We start from the raw sequence: 20,288 nt of genomic DNA on the forward strand, positions 1-20,288 counted from the left end.
AAAATATTAAAACCTTGAAGTAGACCAATAACTATTGAATCAGAGGTTAAAAATCTCCAGGAAAGAAAGAACCCCAGCCCCCATAACTTTTTTTGAGAAGAGATAAAGAGAAAACATTGTATAGCTCACTTCACAGGTCTAGCAGAACTTGATACAAAAGCCTGACAAGAATAATATGAGAAATGAAAATCACAGTCCAATACACTCATGAATGAACACAGATGCACAACTTCTAAACACAGTTACAGTAAAACAAATCTAGCAATGTAACAAAATGAATCCACCATGACCGAGTCAGGTTTATTCTAGGAAAACAAGATTAATTTTACGCTGAAAAATAGTTGACCAGACATTAACAAATTAAAGGGAAAAATTACATAAATTCTGTCCAAAAATGCAGGAAAAGTATTTTAAAAAGATCCACTCGTGATTTTAAAAAAAAACAAACAATTTGCAAACTACTGCAGAATGGTAGTTCCTCGTCCTGATAAACAATATCAAATCCACAGAGAACATCATTCTCAAGGGAAAATGCTAACCATGAAAGGCAAAACTAAAACTTTTAAAAGGCAATACAAGAGACTATTTTATGACTTTGCCATAGGGAAAGACATCATTGAAAAGACACAAAAAGTTCACTGATAAAAGAAAGATTGATAAAATTTTATTACATTAAAATTCAGAATTTCTGCCACTCTAAAAATACTAAAAAGGATCCAGAACTATTCCACAAATTAGGAGAAGTTATTTTCAACACTAAGAAATAGTTTCCAGCATACATAAATAACTTCTACAAATAAATAAGAAAAAGACAAACTACTTAATTTTTTTTTTAAAGATTGTATTTATTTATTTGACAGAGACAGCCAGCGAGAGAGGGAACACAAGCAGGGGGAGTGGGAGAGGAAGAAGCAGGCTCCCAGCAGAGGAGCCTGATGTGGGGCTCGATTCCACAACGCTGGGATCACGCCCTGAGCCGAAGGCAGACGCTCAACGACTGCACTACCCAGGCGCCCCCAAACTACCTAATTTTTAAATAAATGGACAAGAGACTTGAAAAGGCACTTCACACACACACACGCGCACACACACCCAAAACGGTCCACAAGCCTAGGAAGAGATGCTGAACTCTTGAGTAATCAAAAGTACACAAATTAAAAGCAGATATGATACTATTACACACCCACAAGACTGGCAAAAATTTCTGACAATACCCAACAAGACATAAAGTGCTAGCAAGGATATAGAGCAAAAGGAACAATTGTACACTGCAGTTGGGTATAGAAACCGGTCAAACACAATAGAAATTAGTTTTTTTGCTGGGGTGAAATTCACACAACATAATGGAAATTAATTTTGAACTAGTCTAGTAGCACTAAAGAGGCCCACGGTCTAAGACCAGTAATTCTACTCCTCTGTATATTCCCTTAGCAAACTCACATACATGTTCACGGGGGTGGGGGGGGGGGGGCTTGAACAAGAATACTCACAGCAGCATAATTTAAAATAGCAAAAAAAAAAGTGGAAGTAACTTCAGTGTCTGTTAATCATAGGATATGTAAACCACCATATATTCATTCAGTGGAATATCACAGTTCAGCAAAGCGAAAAAAATTTCAGTTACACTCAACGACAGGAACAAATCCAGGAATGAAATATTGAACGCGGGTTGCCACAGTCAGAGGGGATCCCAAACACAATGTGGGAGCTGGGTCCCAAGATCCCGGGCTGGGCAAGGTGTGATTCCCTTCAGGAAGGTGAAGGGACTTGAAGAGGTCTCATGAGGGCACTGGGGGGGGAGGGGCGGACGGGGGGGTCAGGTAATCAGCAATTTACCACCAACAGATACGGAATTATTTCCCTTGTGTGCCAACCAGTGTAGCCGGGGGGGCCTGCGTGGGCTAACTATGAACACAGGAATACCAACGGTCTAATTCCACTTATATAAAGTTCACAGACATACGCAACCAGAGAGACTGTGTAGAAATACAAAACATAAGAGGGTAAGACAATAAAGAAAAGCATGGGGGAAAGAAACAGAAATATCCAGAAAATGATTATCCCAAAAGGAAAGAGACGGGACAGGCTAGATCAGGGAATCACTGTTCAAAGGTAAGAGGTAACGTTTCTTGTAAGTCGACTGGTAAGCACCTTTACACCTTTATCTACACTTTGTAAGTGTTCTTTTGAATCTAGTGGCTATTTTATCAACGCTACTTAAAAAGAGGTTCATAGAGAAAAATTTAGGAAGACACTCCTATAACAGATTGCTGTGGTTCCTGCCCCATCTCTTCTAGTTGCTGGGCAAAGAGGATCTCCGCAGTTGTAACTGGTGGAGCTCTTAAACGCACTTAAAATTCTAAGAGCTTCCACCCAAACCACTCCAGTAGCATCCTTGCCAGAATCTCTCCAGCAAGGTGCAGCAAGCCCCAGCCTCCAGAGTACATCCGCTCCGACTCTTTTATTTAATGTCATCATAATCACAATGCTGGTTGGTTTTGTTTTGTTTTGTTTTGTTTTTAATCTCCTGGAATCTTCTCAAATTCTGAAATCTTTAAAATGAGGGCATGGAGCAAATGACTCCGTCCTGTCTCTCTTGCTAGATTGCAGTGGTGATGCTCTCATTTTAAGTCCTTTACCATATGCCTCAGCTGTGTGATGCCCCAATTCTCTTCTTTGAGATTTGCTGACAGTCAGGGGAAGTTTCTGAGAGTACATTAAGTATATATCGAGGGCCAGGGAGTGCAGGGAGTTCAGGAGGCTGCATGCATGTGTTTTTTCCCGCAACTCCAGCCATGCCTGCCGTTTGTAGCTTCAACATTCACTTTTTCAGCTATTTGCGAACAACCCCTCCTGACAATCTTCCTTCTCCTGAAACACAAGTGTTAATGCTGCATCACAAAGCTACAGGGCCAGAGCAGGTCTCTCCGCTACAGAGGGAGCCTTGTCGAAGCTCCCCGCCAGGAAAACAGAAACTCTCTGGAAGTAAGCAAAGCTTTATTTCCTTGAGTGCACCTTGAAAAGGCAAGTAATCAGTGGCCCGTGAATATTCCTGGGAATCTCTCCTCTCTGGCCAGAAACTAGATTCAGAAGGAAGTCAAGGACCTATACAAATATTTCTGCATTTGCAAGTTTGGGGCTCTGCTCAATGGTTGATCTAGCCATAGAAAACGTCAAGGGTCTGCTGTAATGACTCTTGATTGAGGAGGACGTCAGAATTCTTCTCCTATTAAAATTCAATCAGTTCCTCTTTATCAGGGTGCCTCTGATCTTAAGATAGCTTCAGCCTCTCCCACCAGGCCTGGGAGTCCCATGAATGGCTGAATAGACTCACCTTTGTGACAGACGCTCAGCAGAGCGTATCCTGTACTTAAAACACTACTTTTACTTTCCTTCATCGCTACTGTTTGCTTATCAGTCAAGCACACGTTACTCGTTTTTTTAAAAGTTGGCCCCGAACCCCAATTCGAGGACCCATGTGCGTTCAGAGAGTTTCCAGGATTCCTGAGACCAACTTCCCTGTGCTTCTCTCTGGCTTCACTGCCCGGATCTGAGGGTCTTTCTCAGTGCATTTCCGCTGCACAGGTGTGTAGATGTGAAGCCCCACTCTTGACCTTCTTCTCACAAGAACGCCAGCCACAGCCGGTATTTCGTAGCACTTAGTAATGAGGGAAGAATGACATCACTGGGCAGCCAGGGCTTTTACCAGCGAGCCTGATCTATGGCTCAAACACATAGTCCCACGCGGGACCCTCCCCACTCTGGGGGGTGCGGTTCGGTCACCTCCCACCAGTACTTCCTCTGCCTTCCAAGCCCCTGATTGTGGAGAATACCCTTTCTCTACCGTAGTACATCAGTAACCCTTTGCTTATATATATGGAACTTCTGGACCATTCTCAGCATTTCTGATCATATTCAATGGCCTGTCGTCAACAGGTTTTGCGGGGGTTTTTTTTAGTGAGTTCAAAAATGTCTTCAAAAGATTTACCAAAATGATGAATTTATGTACACCTAGAAACTGAACAGATACTCTTCTGATACTTTAAATTAGTGCCTTCACATTTTTGACATATGTATGAGATTCAAAAATACGCTTTAAAAAGTGTCAGCCTTCAATTCACTGTGCTCTGCTTTTGTCTTTCCTATTGCATTTGTTTTTGGAGTAAACTGTTAACTTAGGAAATAGGCATTGGGTCAGGCAAAGTTTAGCGCTGCTGGTGTAACTCAGATACCCTTCCAGTTTTGAGCGCAGTGTCTGAATTGCTTAAAGACCACAGTGTAGCGTCAGAGTGTTGCCATGACATCTTGAACTCATTTTTCTGACTAGTTTTTCAACAGCACACTGGTAGTGGGGAGTCCACAGTGCCTACCCTGACGTAAGAGATGCATGCCACTAGGGGTAGCCTCTCCTGCTCCATCTTTTCTATCATCGGGTCTCTTCCAATCAATTCCAGCTCTCAAGTCACCAAGTGGGAAGACTCTAAGTGTGTCTTCGGTCACAAGAAGACAGGTTTCCCTCTCAGTATTTTCTATAGATCAAATGTTAGAACATAAGCGCTGCTAATACCAGCATAATGGTTCCCTGCTAAATTTCAGCAAAAGGTCATAAAGTTCTCAATTAATTTCAACAGGAGTGCTTTATAGTTATAATTTTGATCAGAAAGCCTGTGGCTGTCCAGAAACCTCAAAGGTTCTGTTGTCCATCATAAATGCACTTTTTCCTTTAAGCATCATGCAAACAAAAAACAAAAAACACTTGGTTATACTGCAAAATCTCATGCCTTCTAAAACTGGACACAGAGAATGTCATTCAAACTGTTCTTGATGCATAAAGGTCATCGTAAGCATCAGTGACTGGGCTACTAAACAGAGTTCGGAAGACCTATCAAAATACATAAAATTTCATCGCATTGCTTACATTAAATACTTGTATTAGATAGCCGTAAAATGCTATGTTTTTAATTCCTGTGCCTTTGAAATTGTATTTCTTTTTTTTATTTTTTTCTGTTTCTTACATTACCAGTACTTCTTACTGGCACTTATCAAAATAACTTTAATAACCCCTGCACTGTACTCTGTCAATCTCTTCCAATTTGTTAGGGGTACTTGGCAAATTAAAACAAAGCCCCTTAGAACTTTACATAAATGAAAACTCCTGAAAGAAAATACGAAATGTCTGCAGTGGTCAAAATCTACGGACTGTAGCTCATGGACCTTATGGCCTCTCTCTCTGGTTCACCACTAAGGTCCCAACCGGGTGAGTGAAACTGTGCAAATGTGAGTGCCACATTGCTCTGCTGTGGCCCTGCTCCCAGCTAGCGCAGAGCACATGTGACTTTTCAACCCGTATCATTTTCTGCTCAAGATATTTCGGTGGGCTTGGGAAGGCTATGACGATGATACCCACTTCACAGATGAAACACGACATTGGTCAACACGTGGCCGAGCCTGGCCAGAAACACCAGCGCCGCCTGCTGGTGCAGCCAGTGACCCCGCCCTACCTTCCCTGTGCTTCTGTGGACTTGCAAACATGCTCTGATCCCCCCAGGAACAGAACGAAGGACAGCATGTCAGGGCCTCCCTGGTGGACAGTGAGGAGACAGGAAAGAACCCAAAAGGCATCAGGAACTGACAGAGCATAAGTGGGAGACAAGTTCAAAGCCATCCAGCTGTCACACAGCTTTCTCTACATTATCTCCCATCCAGTTGGGGCCTGGAATCTGCCAGGACTTCAGACTAAATGCATCTTCTTCTTGCCGGGAACTTTCACACACTCAATGCCTCAAAAGCCCACTTGGCCAGGACCCCGAAGGCAGCACCCCCTTCTCCACTCCAAGGAGGGTGGCCGTCTCTGCAACACAATGGACAGAGACAAGCCAAGCCCAGTAGCAGCGGAGCACAGCCTGTTCTGCTGCCGTGTGTACACGCTCGTACCAGGGCCCCTACGGCAGACCCACCAGGGTGCTGGGGGCAGGGGGGACAACGTGAGCCTGAAGAGGCCAGACTTTCCCGTCAAATGAACAAGTCTACCCAGCAGCCCTAGGCTGAAGTGCTAAGGGGTGTGATAAAGGAGCCCCATGTGACTATTCTGGGTCTTCTGTGTGCCTTCACTAAACAGAATGGGAAGGAACAACAGAGAGTAAAGTGTCATACACACCTCCCCTCCTCCTGCGGATATCCATATCTCCGTGGGACAGCCATTCTCCTATCTCCCCCAAAAAAACCCACAACATTTTAATGCAAGAATGCAAAGGGTCTCCGGCCTCTGCCAAAGTCATCACAGTTTTAAAGAGCAAAGGCCAAGCAGCTCAGCCAGCCTCTGAGGTTTTCTCAAGCCCCACAGGGTGGCCCAACCCCAGAGCAAAACTGAAACCCCAGCAGGGCAGAAACTCCTTCCTTCTGGGAAGCATGAAGAACAGCCGGGACCTAAAGCAAGTGAGCCTGGATTCAGGCTCCTGTTCTCCGTTCAGTGAGGAACCTAGGGGCCCTACAGGGGTGATTCCAACCTTCTACAGGGTTCAAGAGGGGTGGAATGACCAAAGGAAAATTCAGACAAGCAATGACCAGCTGAAAGGGATGTGGGAGGGTCTTCAGATCAACAGCAACCCCAAGCCAATGCCACCCTGTCCCCCATAAACACGTGGTCTTTGCTTCCGGGTGTTTCCCAGAAGTTGCTCAAATTGTTCCACCTCCCCCGGCACTCTCCCTGCCCCCAGCATACACACAGTTACATAAAAACATCTAAAGTGTGGGACCCAACTCCTTCAGTCCGGGGGAGGACCGGGAAATGATGGGGAGCTGCTCGGTGGGGTGCACTGTCTGATCATTAGTTGAGGTTACATAATCATACAGACAGGGCTGGAGAAGGCTCCCTGGAGATCAGTTCAGCGCACACACCATTCTCTGCCACCACCACCCCCAAGCCCAAAAAGCTAGCCAGTTTTAACACAACCCACAACCGAAGCACACGATGTGGCTTGGGTGGGGGCAGGGGGGCACCTGGCTGCTGCTGTGACAATGCCAAGGGCTGCCAGAGCAGACCCTCCTGCCTGCAGCCGCTGTCCCCAAAGTTCAAGGGAGGGCCGAGCCACAGAAGTTGTCCTGACCTGCAACGTTCAACGAAACCAGCGCCCGGCCTCCAAGCCCCTCTACACCGCTTAGGTCCGAGGCTATGCGGGTTCAGGCTGTCCGCCACGCTCAGCAGTCCCCAGCAGCCCGTGCAGTCTCAGCCGGGGCCATTCAGCACCACCAGTGTTTCTAATTTTAAAAGATGGTCAAATGTGGGGCACAGCTTGGAGAGGGGGGCACCCGCGTTGCTGGCGGTAAGGCAAGAATCCCCAACAGAGCAGGAGTTTGGTTTCTGTTTGGTTTTGTTTGCAGGGGAGACAGCCTGCGATTCTGCTTTAGGAACATGGGGGGGGGGGGTCGGTGAAGGGGAGAAGGGAAAGCTCTCCCTCTGCCTTGGCACCCATCATCCCCCCCGCCCCCCAATCTCCTCTTCGGCAGCAGAGACCGCTCGGGTCGCCCTGAACCATCCCGGGGCGACAGCCAGGGCAGCAGCAGGAAGCGCAGGTGCCGGCGGCGAGGCGATCGCCGGGCCGCGGACGCTCCGGAGCGAGCCGGCGGCCGGGGCGCGGGTGCGGGGCGGCGGCGGGCGAGCGGGGAGCGCGCGGCGCGCACAGGGTTACAGCCGCGGCCGCCGGATTGACGCGCGGGGGTCACTTGAGGCTCGCGCCGCTCCCCCGGCACCAGGCCGAGCAGCCGCTCAGCCCACCGAGGGCACCGCACGCCGCGCGGCCGCCCACCCGGACACCTTGCCCAAGAAAGGCAACGACAAGATGGAATCGCAGCCCGCTATTCCACTTCCCCGTGGCGGCCGCAGGCAAAAGCACAGTAAATAAAACCAAGCGCAAGGAATCCATCCGCCGAATAAAAATCCAGAGTCCCCTACCTTCGGCCTTGGGATGGCAAACTGGTCCTGTGTTCTCTGACCCACGGATCCAGCCCCTTCTTCATGAATTATTCCGGCCAGTCGGGATTTTGTGCATTTTTTTCATGAACACCTGTTTCAAGTAAGGGGTAAAGACCTTATTGAAAGACTTGTCCTTAAAAAATAACGTGTGCATACATATGTCCATGCAGGCATGCATGTGTGTTTGTAGACACACATATGCACACGGAATGTACATGTACATTGAAGCACCAAACTAGGCAGCTGGATAATGGGAGAGTCGGCTGGTTGTGAGCATGCTCGCGCCGGGACCAGATCCACCCTCTGTTATTCCTCTGAATAAATATAAATCACGATCAGAAACCCAAACAGTAGCATCCCTCTTGAATTCCTGCTGCTGAAAAACACGGAATAAATTCAGCCCGCAGACACAGAATCTAATCAGCAGCTGTTTGCTGAATCCAGAGCCAACCCATGCCTAGCTTGTCTTTTCCACTATGAGTCCAGACCCTTTTTTGAAAGGGGTTTTAACCTTTTAAAGATACAGTACACCAATTATCACTTCTGAATAGCTATTCCTCCAAGCGCGGGAGGCTAGTCCCCTGCCTAAAGCCACAGGGCAGGCTTGCACAAAGTGATTATGATTTCATTTATCTGCAGCTTTTTAACAAAATACAGCGAAAGAGAGAGAGAGAGAATGCAAATGCAAGGTATAATACTGGAGATACATATTTATTGCAGTGATGGGCTTCTCAGTGACTAATCAGCATGTTATGTAAACACTATGATCCTTCCCTTCTGAACACACATATTCACAGGGTCAGACAATGCAGGGGACGCCTGTCACCCCTTGCAAGCCCCTCACTGCTGTTGGAGGACCAGGAAGCTTGCCAAAGGGGCTGAAGGAAGCGGAGACTTGTGCCACCTCAAGAGTTAACCACAGGGTACTCTTGCCCTATCTTGCCCACAGCCTCAGGTGCCATGTCCTCAAACTAAAGGATCATTCCGGCACTATTTCTAAAATATAATGTGATCTAGGGCCAGATCTTATTCCAAGACATTTTTTTTCTCCAGCCACAATCTGGAATCAAAACTACCATCTGAACCTTTAGAGTTTCTAAGATTCAGACTTAGGTCTTTCTTCAAGATTTTGTTAACAACAATTTTTTTTCAGGGCTAGATTGAGCATAGAGGTAGAAAAATGCCGTGGGGGAGGGGGAGGTAATCCCAGCCCCAATTTTTTTTTTAATTATTCATTAAGTATTTCAGCCACCCAGATGGTACTTGCTCCAGTTTTGTTTTGGCTTTTAAAGAGGTAGCACTGAGAAGGAACCAACACTCCTAACCTCACTTATGTTTGGATAGAAGGAAAATGCCCTTTACAGTTTCTTTTTCACCCCAGCTCCAGAATGGCACTGGCTGCTTCTCCTCTGGTCCCCACCCAGCAGCAGCAGCAGCAGCAGCTTACCTGAAGAGCAACCCTGGGGTTCCTACAGGCACTCCCTGGACCATGTCCCTCTAGCCCTAGCATCAGGGCCCATTCTTTCCCTTGGCAAACCACTAAAACCAATGCGCTGTCCCCCTCCCAACTCATGGCAGGCGCTGCCTATGCTGAGCCCTCCCAGCCACACACACACACACACGCTCCCTTCTCTCCTCTCTTCCAGGGCTCTTTAAAGCAGAAAATTATCATATTTCATGTGTCATCGCCCTAGCTAGCTGGGCCCGTCCCTGATTGGCTGGGCCCTGGCAGCCGGAAATGTCACCAGCCACACAGGTTGGAACTGGCTCTCCCGAGGCCACCAGCGACCTGAGCCCAGGAGGCAATGTGACAAGGCTCAGACCTACCACAGGGAGCCCGGCACTCCTTTCCCGAGTCTGGCCCCGTGCCCTCTCCCAGCTTCTCTCTGTACCCAGCCCTGGGGGAGGGGACTGCCAGGGGATGTGGACAGAGTCTCCAGCCACGCTGGGAGCCAGAGCTGCCTCCAGCTGCAGGGAAAGAGGGAGCCGCTGAAATTCCTGTTCTTCCCAGCATGTTGGGGAAGAAACTAAAGATGTCTCCATTCAGTTTTAAAGATTTGGAGAAAGTGTTCCTGACAAAAACAGTCTCTCACATTAAAAAAATAATAATAATCAGTAAGGCTGGGTGAAGACAAGATTTTTTCACCCTTGGGAGTTTATCTGCTGCCATTCTTTATTCCCCATCCAACATCACCTGCACTGAGGTGTCATAATCATCATATCCCAAGGCTGTCAGGGAACCCAGAAGGCAGCTCAGTTCACCCTCTTCCCTTAAGCAGAACAGTTCTGACCCTCCAGAAAACTACCAGAGAAGGAAGGAAGCTTCTTCACTTGGCTTTGCAATGCCTTATGATATCACACAGCTTTTTAAAAGTCAAATGGTCTTCGCAGTGACCAACCCGAGTCACCGTGGCTGTAATTTAAGCTTGGTCCCTCTTGCCCTATCTTCAGCACGTTTAATGTGACTCACCATTTGTCTCACCTCATTCTGTTCTCCTGATCAAATTAAACCCTATCTCTCGGAACATTTTTGTGAAAGATGATTCTCAAACCTTTAATTATGCTGTTTTATTCTTTAGACTTTAGAGAAAAACCTCCAAGAGCTAGATGAGGCTGAAAGGTCATTTGGTCCAGAATCCATATGATGCTTCATTCCCCTCTATTTCCACTCTGGAGCTTTGGGTCTCTGGGATGGTAAATTGGACACATACATTTCCTGCCACTCCCCCCCCCCAAAATTTATATAACCAAAATATGAGTGGCAATGCTGGAAACCACAGAAAGATGCCATCAATAAAGGTGACATTTTGGAAAATATGAGGGTGATGTAATGTAGATGGGATGTGGGTAAGGAAAAGCTGATTAGTGCTGACAAAGTCATGGTTCTGCACAGACCTCCTAAGAAGAAAGTGCACAGGTTTCCAGAAAAGGGTCCTAGAAACTCCCAAGCTCAGAGGATCAGACAGTGAACAAAGGTCATGGGCATCAGTTCAGAAGCAAATGAAAGGACATCAGGAACTAAGCTGGTTCTCTCCACATGGAATGGCAGTCATTCCACAGCATCTTTGGAAAGTGGAAAATTTATTCTTAATATGGGTAGAAGTCAAAGGCTGAACTGGGGCAAGACCCCAGGTCATTTGAGAATGAGGAGAAGAAGGAAAAGGAGGTGGACAAAAAGAAGGTTAGTTAAGCAATCAGCTTGGATACAAGATATAACAGAGAGCCCCAGAATACCCAAAATTAATCTGACAGGCGTTCCAGAAAGAGACAGCAGTGTTTATGAATGCAATAATCACGGAAGAAAGAGAAGATCGTTTCCTTGAGTTGAAGAAAGACCTCAGGCCTTATATCACATAAGTCTAAGTGCTGGGCAGCAGTGTGACTGAAAGAACACACAAGTCTAGACGTAGGCTGATACCCCAAGAACAAGGAGAAACAACTACAACCTTCCTGATAGGGGAGAGAAATCAGGCTGCTTAAAAGAAAAGAAAATCACACTGATATCATACGTCTCATCTTCAATGCTCTGAGAAAAGACAGTGGCGCAATTTTTACAGAATTCTAAGAGAGTATTATTGTAACTCAAGAATTCTACCAACTGCCAAACTATAATTTATCTCATATGTGATGAAAAAGAAAGGCATGTTCAAAGACACAGAAATTATATCACCGCAAAACCCTTTATTGAATTTTTTTTTTAAGATTTTATTTATTTATTCAACAGAGATAGAGACAGCCAGTGAGAGAGGGAACACAAGCAGGGGGAGTGGGAGAGGAAGAAGCAGGCTCATAGCGGAAGAGCCTGACGTGGGGCTCAATCCCGGATCGCCGGGATCACGCCCTGAGCCGAAGGCAGACGCCCAACCGCTGTGCCACCCAGGCGCCCCCCTTTATTGAATTTTTTAAAAATTACTTAAAGATTTATTCTGGCCAAGAAAAAAAAAAAGCCAGAAAAATGAACTCAAGAAGAGAGAAGATATGTAAGAAAATGTAATGAGGAATAAAGCCAATAAAATGTATGGTTAAGTATAAAAATAATTGATAATGTGGTTCTAAAGTTTAATTGTGAGAAGTTTTGAAATATTAGATGTCTGGAATTAAACTTTCATATGATTTCAACAACAGAAAAAGGACAATCTCAATAAAAATGAGTACGTAAAATCACTAGAATAAAAAATAGGATGAGAGGATCATTACGGAAGGCAGACAATTAGAATTCCATCTATCTCCTCTCTTCCCAGGACCACATTAAAATGATAATAAGAAAGTTTTTTAAGTTGAAATACAGAATGACAAAGAAAACAGCAGAAGACCATTAGCCAAGAAAACTGAAAAAAGAATTGGGGGGGGGGGGTACTGAATTTATCAACTATAAATATATACTCTAATACTACAGTAAATAAAACAGTATATAGCACAGATGTAGAAATCTACAAAATAGATTAACGGAAATGAATAAAGTCAAGTAACAGATTCAAGGGTAGCATTTGCTGAAAAGTGAATTTTAAATCAATGGGGCAAAGAATGTATTATTCAATAAATAATGTCAGACTGTAGCTATTTTAAAAAATATTACTTCTAAATCCTACCTTATACGAAATATATTCTATCTTCACAAAAAAACACAAGAAGAAGTGGATGTTATGACTGATCAATAAATCATAGAATGTTATAAAGTTGGGGGTTTTTTCATTATAGTGTTAAGAAAATAATGTGGTTATCCACCCTCTGCTTAAACAGCATTGTGGTAGGACCCCAAAGATATCCACTTCCTAACCTCTGGAAACTCTGACTATTAACTTATGTGGCAGAAAATGTGGGGGCGCCTGGGTAACACAGTCGTTAAGCATCTGCCTTCGGCTCAGGGCGTGATCCCGGCGTTCTGGGATCGAGCCCCACATCAGGCTCCTCCGCTGGGAGCCTGCTTTTTCCTCTCCCACTCCCCCTGCTGTGTTCCCTCTCTCACTGGCTGTCTCTATCTCTGTCAAATAAATAAATAAAATCTTTTTTAAAAAAAAGTGTGATTAATTTAAGGATCTTGAGATGGGGAGATTATCCTGAATTATCTGGGAGGTCTCTAAATGTAATCAAAGGATCCTTATAAGAGGGAGGTGGAGGGCAGAGAGGAGGAGGCAATGTGACCACAGAGGCTGAGACTGGAGTGATATGGCCACAAACTGGGAAGCTACCATAAGCTTGGAAGAGGCAAGACACCGAGTCTTCCCCCAGAGGCTCTGGAAGGAGAACAGTCCTGATGACCCCTTGATTTCAGCCCAGTGAAACTGATTTCAGATTTCTGGCTTCCAGAACTCTAAGCAAATTAATACCTTGTTTTAAGCTACCAGGTCTGTGGTCATCTGCTACAGTAGCCATAGGAAACCAATATAGACACCACGATGAGAGAAAGAGTACTTCCTAGGGGATATAATAATGATTATCGCCTGCAACAACACTTACCCTGCGCCTGGTGCTGCTAAACTCTATACCTACTTAATTTCATTTAATTTGCATGGGAGTAAGCAGCAGAGAGTTGTAGTTGCTACGACCCTAGCACTTAGTAGCATGCATGCCTCGGCATGTTATATAACCTTCTAATGCTGCTTTATCTCACCCAGAAGGTAGAGGTAAGAATGGCACCTACCTGATGGGATTGTTGAGAACAAAGTGAGCCCATCTATGTCAAGTGCTTAGAACAGTGCCTGGTGGTAAAGGCTCCATGAATGAGAAAGTCCTTCCTTATGCTGGGCTGCAGTCTGTCACTAGTAGTCCTCTCACTGACTCTAGCTCTTCCCTTTGGATACGCACTAACTACTTAAGGATCATTCAAATCTCTGAAGACAAGGCCATCAAGAATCTTAGCTTCTCCAAACTAAAACTAAACAATGCCTTTGATAATTGTACTTGCAAATTCATCCAGAGTGCTTTCCCATCATGATTACCAACGCTGAACACATTCTTAATACATCTTAGGGTTTAGTCCCAGACTCATCACCATCATTGTTCTGGAATAGGAGTAAAAAACAAAAGCAGAGCACTTGGGTGGCTCAGTTGGTTAAGCATCTGCCCTCAGCTCAGGTCATGATCCTGGGATCCTGGGATCACTGGGCGATGGGCTCCCTGCTCAGTGGGGAGCCTGCTTCTCCTTCTGCCTCTGTCCTCCTCTCCCCACTCCCCCATTCTTGCGTACTCTCTCTCAAATAAATAAATAAATAAATAAATAAATAAATAAATAAATAAAATAAAATCTTCTTTTAAAAAAGCAGAAAACAATCTGTTACCATACATGGCCTGCAAATTCTAAACCATTTACTGTTTGGCTCTTTTTAGAAAAAGTTTGCTAACCCCAGTTTTAGAAGATATTATACTTTTATCAACACAAAGTAATATTGCCCAAGACTTTTTTTTTGCAAACAAATTGCGCTATTATATCATACTGACTTAATTGCAAGACTCTTAATTGTTCAATCAGTATCCATTCTCCTCTCCTTACCTGGCAGTAATTTTTTTAGCTAGGAGCAAAACTACTAGTTAAAGACTACATTTCCCAGCCTGCCTTGTTGGAAGGTGTGGCCAGGAGGCTAGGTTCTAGCCAATGGGATTTAAGCAGATGTGAATTGCAGAATATCCTACTCCTGCTCTTAAAGGGAAGAATAACGCCCTCCCTTCCCTCTCCCCTTTCCCAGTGACTGGAAATGTGAACCTGATGGCCTTGTGTATGAAGGCTGGCAGAGCAATAAGATAGAAGGATCCTGGGTTTCTGGTGCTGTCGTTTCACCCTGTACTGCTTATTCTCAGTTTGTGAGAGAATTTATTTTCGCCATTGTTTTTGTTTTTGTTTTTTTTTCATTTTCATCTATATATGCCATTGTTATTTTAGGTCTATGACAGCAACTGAATCTATGCCCTAACCAATATAACTATTGATTTCATCTCCCAATTATTTTTCATATTTGTGGCTGCTAAGCCACACGTCTCCCCCATTCTGCACTCGTGCAGTTAATTTTCTGGGCCCCATCACAAGACCTTCCATTTAGCTCCATTATATTTCACAGTGTGAGAATCAGTCCGTCATTTCACCTTGACATCTGGGACCCAATTCTGTCATCCCAAGTAGCTTCCATCCTTCCTCATCTCACAGCACTCTTCGAAAGGCACTTTAGTTGTAGCACCCTAAAAATCAGTGTTCATCAACACCTGATTGAGATAAAGAATAATGTAATGGAAAGGACAGTGACCTGAGTTTATGGGGAAGGAAATAAGAGATTAAGCTAAATTCAAATAAAGGAGGAGGAGGAGAGGATGGAGATGAGTAGTTATGAAGAGCTCACTATGTTCTAGTTACCCTGTTGGGAATTTCCCCATTGTTATGTCATTTAGTAAATATTTCATGCATTCATTCGTTCATTCATTTGTTCGTTTGTTTTTAAAGTAGTAATTTTAACTTTTTGAAGCAATAACTGCAAACACCTCCTGCTGAGGCAGAAAACCATAGCCCACCCAAATCCCTCTTTGCGTAAGTCCATGTGAACACCCACCCCTTTTTGGCCACCTGAAGAGTGCGCTGCCAGCATTCCTTGCCAGGCTCACGGTCAAAGATGAAAATACTCCAAGCACCTAACTCAAGAATTGTCCGATGTAGGACACTAGATAGTATTTTCGTAAACCTCTACACTGGGTCATCTTGAGACAGACAAGAAGTAGGTTCATGTTGGCCCTCTGTAGAGCTGCATGGCAAAAGGACTGAGCAGGTAGGTTCTGAGTGGTGTCAGACCATTTGGGTTCAAACTCTGTGGACCTTGAGTTAATTGCTTAAACCTTTCTTGCCTTGATATCTTTATTTGTAAACTAGGGATATATTATCCTTACCACAACCACCTAAGCCAGATTTCGCCCCTAGCTTGCAGAGAATGAATGTGAGGCTTCTGTTCTTTGTCTGAGGGCAAATGCAATAATCATCAGATGAGGATTAAACCCTAGGTTCATTTGATTCCCACCTCATGCTTTTTCCTCTTCCAAAGATAAAGAAGGAAGATATCATGATAAAAGCAGAAAATAAGTTACCAAATCATGCCTAAAAGGGTGACATGCCCACCAGAGGTAAGGTCAGATGACCCTTTGTGTGATGCCTAAGATGACAGTGTAATGAAGCTAATGGTGGTTTTCTTCCAAATTCCTTAGAGAAGATGTCACTGGTTAGAGTGCAACAACACCCTAGGATGGCTCAAGGCCTTCTTCTTTTTACATCATTCAGCTTGTCTGGGGGCCTTCATGGGATGGTTTCCAATGCAGAAAAAACCCAGATAAGGCCAAGGGGTGTCCCCCTTCTTGCTTCTGCTTACCTAAAAGTAAATCATTTGGGATCTAAAGTCACACATCCACACACATATACACATGTACACACAAGCATGTGCACACATACACACACTCACTCACAACAAAACCTTGGAGCACTTAAACCTTAAGATGTGAGGCGGCGCATCAGAGACCTCAGGGATCCATAGCAGATGCTGACTGTCACCAGGAAGTACACAGACTCTTCAGTAGGGGTGTTTTTACAACTGGAAAAAATCTGACCTTGTTTAGAATCAATACCCTAAATGGAATAGTCATCAATTGATGAACAACAACAACAAAAAGGTATATTAAGATAAACTAAGAAAATATGTGAGTTAAAGTCCCTGGCAGCCTGAGGATCCTGCTTGAGATCGCATATCAAAATTCCTACCGAGTTTTGGAAAAATATAAGTACTCCCAAGTTTCTACAGGAAGGCCTTGGTATATGTACATCTTTGAAGTTCCATAGGTAATTCTGACAATCCTAGTGAAGAATTACTGCTGGCTTCAGCTGTAGAAAGCTGTGGTCTCATCAAATTTTGCCAGGTCCAGATACCAACAGGACAAATGTTATATAGAGACATTCTAACAGATGAAGGAGTCTAAAAATCACATCCATAGATTCAGTCTATTAACAGTACATCATAAATACCATCGGCTAAAGTCAGAACAAGAAATGGAGTTGGAAGATACAGGGACAAGGGCTTTCTAATATGCCAGAAAGTTGGAGGCAGAGACTGCTCAGCTAACCAACTCCTGGAGTCTGACTCTAGTTTTTCTCCCAGACGATGATATGGCCTTGCCAGACTGAGTTTGAGTTCAAGAACCAGGAGAACCCAATGTTGGTAAGAATTCTCTTCTAAGGAAGCATTAAGCCAAGTGATTGGAGGAGTCCTTTCTGTGTTGGAAGCTTCTAGCGCAAAAGGAATGTGATATAGCACTAAACAAGCTTCTCAGACCTCATAAAATTCTACATTGGACAACCAGTGACATGGCAGTCATGTGCCCCAAATGGGTACTCCAAGTGCCTACCAGTCCTGCACTGAGACAAGCCACCTGACTCCCACTCCATGTGACCACCTGGCTTCGGGGCAGTTTGCATATCCTGGCTAAATAAACTCTATGTGTGTATGAGGTGCAGGAAGGGGGAAGTTTCTTTTCTGGCAACCCACAACCCACCCAAAAGTGCTGCAAGGACAAACATGGGGAAGTCGTAAAAAGCAGCTATGAGGCCACAACTCCAAAGAGGAATCTAAACAATCCATAGGAGCAGGATTAAAAATTTCAGACTGGAAAAGAGCTCTGAGTAGCAAAGATCATGAACAAACACCACAAATTACATGCAATTTATTACATTCACCTGGGGTCAAAAATTCACATGCCTTCGGGGGCCATACAAATAACGTAAGAGTATGAAACAGCACAGTGTAAGCAAAAGGGAGCTATAGCGATCATGCTTCCCTGCAGATCTAATAAACAAACAAACAAACAAAAGCTGTGTTGGCCAGAAACAGTTTGAATCAAAGATGAACTACCTATTTGTACCCCCTGGCCCCAAGGATCACAGTCAGTAAAAGAAGAGAAGAGGAAAAAACTTCATCCTTTCTTAGAAAGATAATGATAATTGGCTTTAAAAAAAAAAAAAAGGATTTTAAAGTCATCATCACTTCCGAGACCTAGTTGAGACAGGATAAAAAGTCAAAGTCTAGAAAGAGTTAAAGAAAGCCTCTAAAAAACAGGATGTCTTCAAATAGGTTGGTCAGATGGTCCCATCGGTAATTCTCAGGCTGGAGTCCCAAGAGCGCAGTGAATCACAGGGGCCGAACTAGCAAGATGTTCTCCTAAACAAGTCTCATTCACAGGCTAAGGTGTCCATACTGCTCCCTGACAGCACAAAAGGGCCTTTCTTCCTCTCCTTGGAGCTATTTCATCAAAAGCTCTACCAATTTTTTGTTTCTTTTTATTTTGAAATACTTTCAGACTTACAGAAGAGTAGTAAAGATTATACAAAGAACTCCCACATACCCTTCACCCAGCTTTCCCTAATGTTAATTAACATCGCGCATAACCACAGTACAATGGTCAAAACCAGGAAATGGATATTGATACCCTGCTATTAACTACAAATTTTCCTCTAATTTTGTCAGTTTTTCCACTAATGTTCTTTTTCTGTTCCAGGTTTCAATCCAGGATTACATGTTGCATTTAGTTGTTTCTCCTGGGTCTCCACTGATCTGTGGCTGTTCCTCAGGCTTTTCTTGACTTTCATGCCCTTGACACTTTTACAGAGCATTGGTCAGGTATTTTGTAGACTGTCCCTCAGTTTGGATTTGTCGGATGTTTTCTCATGATTAGACTGGAGTTACAGTTTTTGGCAAGAATACCACAGAAGTGATGTGTCTTCTCAGTACGTCAAATCAGGAGAGGGGTCATAATGTCAGTATGTCTGGTGTCTGGTGATGTTAACCCTGATCCCTTGGTTAAGGGAGTTCCGTCCAGGTTTCTCCACTATAAAGTCACTATTTTTCCGTTTGTAGCTGACAAGTAGTGGGGGAGGGTACTTTGAACCCAAGCAAATATCTGTTTCTCTTTAGACTTTCACTCACTAATTTTAGGATTCATCGTGTGAACTGTCAGCAATTATGGTCGTGGTGTTCCAATGGTGATTTTCTATCTCCCTCAATTCCTCTATATTTATTAATTGGAATTTTCTATAAGGAGAGTTGTCCTTTCTCCCCATTAAATAACCAGATTATTCTACTTTTACTTTTATCAATATGAACTCATGGATATTTATTTTATTTTTTTGAGTTATAACCTAATATATCCTTTTTTTTTTTTTTTTTTGGCTTAAATTGCTCCATATTGGACCATTGAGACCTCTGTAATGATAGCTCCTGTATTTCACATAATCCTGTTGTTTTGTTGTTGTTGCTGATTAGCACTTCCTTACTTCGTGGTACCACAGATGCTCCAGGATCATCTTGTATTTTCCCTCCTCAGTCTCAAAGTCTACTTTTCCAAGGAGTCCCCATAACTGGTATTTAGAAACTGAGATCTGGGAACTGAGTGTGCTCATTACTACTGGGATGCAGTTTCTAGGCCATCTCAGTGGTTGGCCAGTCTGGCTGGAGGTTTTTTAATTTCAGTGATCTTTTCAAAGAACTGGCTTTTAGTTTGATTGATACTTCCGAATTGCTTTTCTATTTCCAATTTATTGACTTTTGCTCTTATCTTTATTATTTCCTTTCTTCTGTTTGCTTTAGTTTTAACTTGCTCTTCTTTCTCTATTTTTAAGGTGGATGCTTCTATTAGTGGCTAGAGACCTTTCTTCTTTTCTAATATAAATCATTCAAACTATAATTCCCTCCCCCAAGCACTGCTTTGGTTGCATCTCACAAATTTGATATGTTGTGTTTCCTTTTCATTCAGTTAAAAATATTTTCAAATTCTTCCTCTTTGATATATAGGTAATTTAAATGTATGTGGTATATTTTCCATATATTTTGGAGTTTTCTGGGTATATTTCTGTTACTGATTTCTGGTTTAATTCCATTATGGTTCATAAACATACTTTGTATAATTTTTTATTCTTTTAAAGTTGTTAAGGTTTGTTTTATGGCCCAAAATACAGTATCTTGTGGTGAATGTTCCACATGTACTACAGAAGGATGTATTGTGAGTATTCTATAAATATCAGCTAGGTCAAGTTGGTTGATAAAATTGTTCAGGTCATTATATTCTTAACATTCTTCCTACTTCTTCTATCAGTTATAGAGAAAAGAACATTGATGTTTTCAACTCTAATTATGAAGTTCTCTATTTCATTTTTCAATTCTATCAGCTTTTCCATTTGTATTTCAGAACTTTGTTGTTAAGTACACACCTACTTAGGATTGTTACTTCTTGGAGAACTGAGTCTTTTATAATTATTTAATCACTCTTTATCCCTTAGAACAGTCTTTGCTCTAAAATAGATTTT

At 43.5% G+C, this 20,288-nt stretch overlaps 1 protein-coding gene across 8 annotated transcripts in view; it reads right to left on the reverse strand.

The window, feature by feature from the left end:
• HIVEP3 (HIVEP zinc finger 3) overlaps window positions 1–20,288 on the reverse strand; it is a 451,785-nt gene that overhangs the window by 350,951 nt on the left and 80,546 nt on the right. For 6 of the 8 annotated variants that reach the window (XR_006780076.2, XR_015726225.1, XM_045799842.2 and 3 more), the window contains exon 2: window positions 7,952–8,063. The gene's annotated coding sequence lies outside the window, so the exon portion shown is untranslated. The other 2 variants (XR_015726224.1, XM_045799841.2) reach the window with 2 other exon arrangements.

Source organism: Ursus americanus, chromosome 12 (genome assembly GCF_024610735.1).
Source record: "Ursus americanus isolate L20-20 chromosome 12, mUrsAme1.1.p, whole genome shotgun sequence".
In the NCBI taxonomy this organism is placed as follows: domain Eukaryota; kingdom Metazoa; phylum Chordata; class Mammalia; order Carnivora; family Ursidae; genus Ursus; species Ursus americanus.